At 38.0% G+C, this 7,803-nt stretch overlaps 1 pseudogene across 1 annotated transcript in view; it reads left to right on the top strand.

The window, feature by feature from the left end:
* Positions 1-298: 298 nt before the first annotated feature.
* Positions 299-7,803, top strand: part of LOC149149596 (transcription factor GAMYB-like) — a 48,838-nt pseudogene continuing 41,333 nt past the window's right edge. The window contains exons 1-2 of the transcript XR_016263052.1: positions 299-897; positions 1,079-1,377. The product of XR_016263052.1 is annotated as a transcription factor GAMYB-like (transcript). The remainder of the gene's footprint in view (positions 898-1,078; positions 1,378-7,803) is intronic.

The raw sequence follows: 7,803 nt of genomic DNA, 5'->3' as shown, positions 1-7,803 counted from the left end.
AATTTGGCACTGTTGTAAAATTTGTAGAGAAGCCAAAAAACCCTTAGAAAAAGAAGAAGACAAAGGATAAATTCAAAATTGTGAGCTTTAAACTAAGAGAGGGCACTGAATTTACTCTAGAATTGGTCTGTGGAGTTCTGTTTTAAAACATTTAGAACCACCATCCATTGCTTCCAACCCTTTTGATTCAACACGAACATACTATTATTATACCTTTCAACCATAATTAGCCATTCTTCTCATGGCTGAGACATTCATTAAATTTCTTTATCTTTAATTTTCTCAGTGCCCTATTTTGATTGATTTAATATTAGCTCTTTTGTGTGGATTTTAGATTTTTTAATATTGGTAGAATCTTTACGTAAATTGTGGTTTTGGCATTTTTTATTATAATTTTGATATTTTTTAAGATATACTTAGTTTCTATGAAATTGGATCACTATTTCATCCCTTTGTAAAAATAGTATATGTTAAATAATAATCATTTTGTTCTTTCTGTGGATTTAAGGCACTGGAATTTGAAATGTTTATTCTTTTGTTATCAAAACTGAAACATGACCATTGTCCTGATTTGAAGTTTGACGAGAATAAGGAGTCACTAGTAGTGGAGAATGAATTGCGTGTGGTATTTCTTGATCCACAACAACCATCCAAGATATAATTTATGGTTCTTCACAAGATGGGCTCAATTTTTATTCAGGTCATTCAAATTAAATTGGTTTTGCATTTATTTTTGTCACTTGAAAGCCCTAAAATGTTGATTGTTTCTACAAGGAGCTCGAGAAATTGAAGAAGCCTATAGAAGAAGTAGAAGCTCATAATGAAGCACACAAGAAGCCTGTAGATGACAAGGCTGCAAAACCTCATGGTCCTACAGAAGGCGTCCTAGATGAATGGGTAAGGATTTTATTCTTTTGAGTATTATTTGCTTTCAAAGCTCTTTCCATGGATTGAATGATGGTAATTTTTCAATGAGACTTTGTTGTTCTGCTCATTCTGTGTACCTTAGATTGTTTCTTGAAGTTCATGTAATTGTTATTTATTTAGAGGTTGTTAATAAATTATTTACGTGTTGTAGAAGGTATGAAGAGAGAGATGTATGGCAAGACAAGCAACTGAAGGAGAAAATTCTATGTGAATATATTAGATTGGATGGGTCGTCACATGCTCAACCTCCAAGATTGGATGGGTTTGGGGCAAATGGTTTTCCTTATGATCCTAATCTGAGCAACAGGAATTCCAATCATAATCTATCAACACCCCTTGGGGGTTTGAAGATTGGCAGCCATGTCCTTTTCATTGGAAATCTCTCTCCTCCTACACCCTTCCCAAGTGTGAAGTTGGAGCTCCCTTCAAGCCAACTTGCGGAGTCTGTGCATACTATTATCACTCAAAACTTTTCCTTAGAAGTTTTGGAAGAAGGGAAGGCTTCGAGGTAACCACAAACCAACTTTTAAGCATAGGCTCTAGCCAACCTATGGCTCAGAGAGGGCTCTCTCTATATAATTTAGCTATGTTTGCTTAGATATTAGGCTAGTTCTAGAGTTCAGGGGGTTTTTTGATTTGCATTAATATTTGGTGGTGGAATCCTTAAAATAGGCTGATAGGTTGATGCCTTTAGACCATTGGGCAATGGAGTCAAAGAAGGGGTAGCAAAACTGGAGTTAAATCACTAAAGGGAATGTTTAAGGGGCAAGATAGCAGAGTGAAGTACAAATCCTTGGACTAAATGGTGAAATGAGTCTTAACGGGGGTGAGAGGGCAATCAAGAATCCTTAGACTGAGGCTAATATGGGGGAACAACAGTGAATCATGAGTAAAGGGAAATTAAGAATCCTTTACTATAGATTAGAAGAGAAACTATGAAAGCTAAGGAGCAGTTAAGAATTCCCTAGCTAAGATAGTTTAAGAGAAAACATTAAGAATGTATAACAATAAGACAGAGTGTAGTTAAGCAAATTCTGAAATAATATATAAGTTAAACATTCAGAATTCTGAAACATTTAAGATTTTGAAACAACTTTAAGAGAGATAAAACAACACAAGAAAATTACTCATTTGTACTCCGCTTTACACATGAATCCCTTAAAATATCTGATCTTTATTCATCAATCTAGCATGCTGGCCCAGTCAGTGATACAAGAGATTTTACAGTCTTTGAAAAAATTCTATTGAAAGTATAAGAATCCACACCTAATGCTTTGAAATATGAAGTATATATACAAAAATATTTACAAAATATCTCAAAACAACTTGAGACTTAATCTAAGGAATAAAAATAGCTTCTTGCATGAAGATAGAGACAGATGTTGAATTGCTTTAGGTTGTCCCTTTTATTGTGGTGTTGTTGGCTGTTTTCAGTTAAGTTGGATCCCTTTAAGCTGGATGATATTCGTAGCATTTCTACGCTGGAATCTTCTTCACTTTTATCTTTCAACTGATACTCTTTGACCGTGCTACTCTTTGACCCTGCTGCTCTGCTTTTACCTGTTTTAACTGGTTTCCTTCATTTACTGTACAGTATGTTAACGCTTGAATTTTCCCCAGGCTGAGGAAGGCAAAACTCAAGGCAACATCAAACCACGCTCAGCCTCGTAGCTAGCCCTACGAGGACAGGAGAGGGCTCTCCCCAGGTCAATCTTGGAAAAATATAATCAATGAGGCTCGAGATGACTGAAATTGTAACTAATCTTAGGCTAGGTATTAAGTGCAGAGGTTTAAAGGTGATTTTTTGGGGTTTTTGTTGAATCAAAGGGAAAGGCAATTTTGGGTGCGGGGATGAGACAGTTTCTGCAGAGGTCTGATTGGAGCAAGGTAGGCAATTGTTTGATGCCTTAAAAGCTAATGAGGTGAGTATATCAGACAGGTGAGGAGCTAAGGAGAGCAAGGAAACCTCAAGAATTCTCCTTAAACAGATGAAAACATAGGAGATCAAACAAACTTAAAGGTAGAGCATTACAGATTATGAATTATACCCTAACACTTCATTTGTTCAATTGCAGAAGATGAGAGAAGGAAAATGATACAAATAAAAACTTACAAGTACTGAAAGAAGCACACCATCAAGACATAAAGCCACATGAATTCTAAATAGTGCTGCAAAACCCTGGTCTTTCCTTTGCCAAAATGCTGAAGTAAAATGTACAATAGAGTCTCAAAACCTTTTCCCCAAGAATCCAACCATGAAAATGACTTAGAAATTACATAATATAGGCAAGCCAACCTCTTCCCTTGTCTCTAGGGGTCGAGCTCATCATCCTAGGAGCTGTTTCAACCAATTCTAAACAAAGCACTACAATCTAGGCAGTCAAAACAACTTGCCTCTATAAGGTAGGAAACTGATTCATTCATTTAATTTTCACTTTTTAGTGAATGAATCTTCTAGAACAAGTAATAAAGTGCCAAAACTACATCATGTTTCATTAATTACATCAAGAGGAGTGAAAAAATCACATCACAAGTCAAAACTGGTCAAACTGGTTTCGTTTCCTGAGCTGAAGATGAAAATTGTGCCAAAATAACCCTGTGCGCCGCGCGCCTAGTCCAATGCGTCGCACACCCCTGAAACTGCTCCAACTTCCTCACAAACTCACAATTTCGCTTTGGAATGATGTTCTTCACTCTTGGCATGCAAAATGAGTTGAAAATGTCATGAAATATCTTTATAAAGACTCCCTTTTGATTTTTGCTTGGTCCATGACCCATTTTGTAATGTTTTGTCATTGACACTTTTTCAGGATTAATAGACTTCTGACCTTTTTGGTTTCCTCCTTAAATTTGGTTGAAATAATGATTTTCTTTGCAATTCTTTGCAGGGATAGCTGTGATATGATCTGGCAAAGGAGACCAAGGCTGCGCTTGGACGATTCAAGAACTGAAATTTTTGAAGATTTTTACAAAAATGAGATGACGACTTATCTTCAAAACAGAGTTTTGAAGAGAAGTCCTAATTTATCTGTATAATGATGAAAATTATTGAAGTAACCACCTATCGAGGACATCCCTCTGAATGACGATAGACTCAGCTGAATAGTGACATAGACTGACATTTGGGCAACTTTGAAAGGAGTGAAAGCAAACCCTAGACCTAATGCCTAGTGACCAAATTTTGCTTGAAGACTCACTGAAATGACAAAATTTGACCTTGACTCTCTGAGACCACTTTATAAGAGCATATTTGATCACTGGAGGAAGGCTAGAAATCCTGACACTAACATTGGCTCCAATGGGGATGGTAGCTCCTTGGAGGTGCCAAGAACGACAGATCTTTGGGAGAGCAGACAGTGCCTTCGTCCATTGGGCAATGGAGTCAAAAACTCAAACTAAAATACGTGACTGAAAACTGATGACTTGACGACACAAATTGACTCTCACTCAACTAAAAACTGACTCAATACTTAAACACAACCGACAAACTGGAAATGATGCTCAAGGTTGAGCTTATTCATCAAAACCTACTCTAACAGTTTCATTCATCACTTGATCAAGTGAAATGAAACAACCAATGCAACCAAGTAAGTATCCCATCTGTTGTTCGAATTCTCCGCAAGTTCTTACTTATGAACAACAAGAGAGAACTACTGAAAGGCAACTCCCATGACAACTTAGAAACAGATCCGTTGAATGATATGGATGCTCTATCCGCCTCCAAAAACACTGCATAAGGATCTTGAAATTCAAGCACACTGGAACTTAGCTCATCCAATGGATTACTTCTCTTTTCCTCATACCATGAATGCAAACTTTGATCTGAGCCTTGTGACGAGACCTCTGCTGAAAATGACAAAGAAACCAGATGCGGGATCAAGTTTGTATCAATACACATTTCAAGCTCACATATAGTCAATGGAGAAAGACTTTGACTGCAAACCTCATTCAAAACATCAGCTATTGGATCATGAAAAACTTGAAAAGACTGCTGCAAACCATTTTCTATTGGTTCCAACGTGATTACATGATTGCCTACATGCTGCTCATTCTTTACTGAAGATGTACTATGCAATTTTCCCTTCAAAAGCTGAAATGATTCAAAAAAAATGGTATGAAATCTTCTTGTATCATTTGATCATATGTGCCAGCTTCCATATCTTCATCTGCAACTTGACAATCAATGGCATTCGGGGGCTGCAAAGCTGAATATGAGAAGTCTTGAACAAGGTTTTCATTGCTCTCAAGATGGTCCAAATCAAGACTTGTTGACAACTGATTTTTGATTGCATGGAAATTGGCTCTGATGAACTGACATGGATCAAAGCAAAAAGGTAAAGATCCTTCACTTACTTCCCAATTTTCTGCACTTTCCTCATCAATGTCATAACTGATATGCATCATTTGATCATTGTACTCGAGCTACTGTAAGTGAACTTCCTCCTCCCACAAACTAGCTGCTGGTTCGTCTGCAATAGTAACTTCTGTTTGGAGAACATAATCATCATCATACTGATCAAACTGAGGCAAATCATCAGTATAAAAGACATCATCAAGCATACATGTCATATCAACAGTTCTTTCTTCGCCAAGGTGATCTACAAAACAATCATTATCAGATCTATGACAACTAGGATAAGAAACAAAATGTTTTGGAGCGGCCATTTGTTCTTCTTCAATCAACAAGCCATGGGCTTGAACATCATAATCATTCCTTGCGTTGATCTTGTCCATCATCTTTTCCACTGCACTTACCAAAATGTCAAGCTTCACCTCTAGAGATGTTGATTCCTCCGGATCTATGTTTTTCATCTCTTCTTCCTTCAACCTTGCCCGTCGGATCAGCAGATGCGCCTCTACATTTACTGCACTGTTCTGCATCTCGTGAAGTGTTGCAATATTCCTTTCTCTCAGCTGAAACTCCATTTCTAGATCAAAGGCACCCAGATAGTGCAAGAGAGCAGATCTAGGAGTAGGCCTTATCTCAACTGGCATTGAATAATAAACTTGATTAAATCTGGCAGAAAATTGTTGTACTGTCTCCCCTGGAATTCTTTTCAGCTGGTTATACTCTTCTATAATAAGGAAAAGGTTCTGCTCGATCATCCACCTGTCGAGAAAAACTTTGACGAATTGCTGGAAATCTGAGATGCTCGCATCAGGCAGGGCTTTGAACCAACTCTTCACTTTGCCTTGCAAAGAAAGAGCAAAAAGCCTTATACTAACATCTTCGCTATCAACTTCAAAAAGGTCTAGAAAAGACTCAAAATTCTGCACATGTTGCTCAGCGTTGACATTCTTACTTTCACCATCAAACCTCGGCAAGTATAGATCATAGTTTTTGGGGAAAGCATGGAGAACAGAAGGTAAAACAAGAGGTTTATACCGATCTAGAATTTTACAAGGTGTAGGGGTATGTACAGCAGGTATAGAATCAGTCTTGGTCTCTTGAGGCTCATCAATTTGAAGATGGTCATCACAAGATTTAGAAGAAAGGTCTTGATCAAGCTCAAAGGCATGCAAATCTTTGGTATTCACAATCTTCAAAGGGAAAGAATCAACTGCAGGCCTGGGATCTTTTCTCAAGCATACTATACTTTGCAAAGCCTTCTTTACATTCTCAGGAAAAGAGAAGAAATAATTTAGAACAAAGAACAAAATGTCTTGGATGCAATTCCCACTTGAATACCTGATCTGTCCATATTGTCCCTTCATGTTTCTGCTGGTCAGGATCATCCTCCAGTGGAGTCTTTGGATCTGATCTCAAAACTAATTTAGAGTCGCCAGGTGAATGATTTCAGCCTTGCCAGTGTCTGATCGTTGTCCACCATCAACAATCAGATCTGAACTTGATACATGTACTGGGGCAATTAACAAGTTAGATGTCACGATTACAAGCTAGACCGGAGATTGACTGAAGCAGCGTTTATCTACTTCCGCTAATGCAAAGCAAAAGCGTTTCGAAGGCGACCTGGCATAACTTCAGGCTTCGTTTGTAGCTTATGAAACAAATGAAATAAACAAGCAAACCATTTTCGATCCCCAGTATGGTCGCCACTATGTTAACGCTCGAATTTGCCCCAGGCTGAGGAAGGCAAAACTCAAGGCAACATCAAACCACACTCAGCCTCGTAGCTAGCCCTATGAGGACAGGAGAGGGTTCTCTCCGGGTCAATCTCGGAAAAATATAATCAATGAGGCTCGAGATGACTGAAATTGTAACTAATCTCAGGCTAGGTATTAAGTGCAGAGGTTTAAAGGTGATTTTTTGGGGTTTTTGTTGAATCAAAGGGAAATGAAATTTTGGGTGCGGGGATGAGACACAGTTTTTGCAGAGGTTTGATTGGAGCAAGGTAGGCAATTGTTTGATGCCTTAAAAGATAATTAGGTGAGTAGATCAGACAGGTGAGGAGCTAAGGAAAGCAAGGAAACCTCAAGAATTCTCCTTAAACAGATGAAAACATAGGAGATCAAACAAACTTAAAGGCAGAGCATTACAGATTATGAATTCTACCTTAACACTTCATTTGTTCAATCGCAGAAGATGAGAGAAGGAAAATGATACACATAACAACTTACAAGTACTGAAAGAATCACACCATCAAGACATAAAGCCACATGAATTCCAAACAGTGCTGCAAAACCCTGGTCTTTCCTTTGCCAAAATGCTGAAGTAAAATGTACAATAGAGTCTCAAAACCTTTTCCCCAAGAGTCCAACCATGAAAATGACTTAGAAATTACATAATATAGGCAAGCCAACCTCTTCCCTTGCCTCTAGGGGTCGAGCTCATCATCCTAGGAGCTGTTTCAACCAATTCTAAACAAAGCACTACAATCTAGGCAGTCAAAACAACTTGCCTCTATAAGGTAGGAA

Source organism: Pinus tabuliformis, chromosome 9, assembly GCF_031772625.1.
Source record: "Pinus tabuliformis cultivar Carrire ecotype Pingquan chromosome 9, CPIR1, whole genome shotgun sequence".
In the NCBI taxonomy this organism is placed as follows: Eukaryota; Viridiplantae; Streptophyta; class Pinopsida; order Pinales; family Pinaceae; genus Pinus; species Pinus tabuliformis.
The sequence above is the reverse complement of the archived record's forward strand: the minus strand, read 5'-3'. Positions and strand labels throughout refer to the sequence as shown.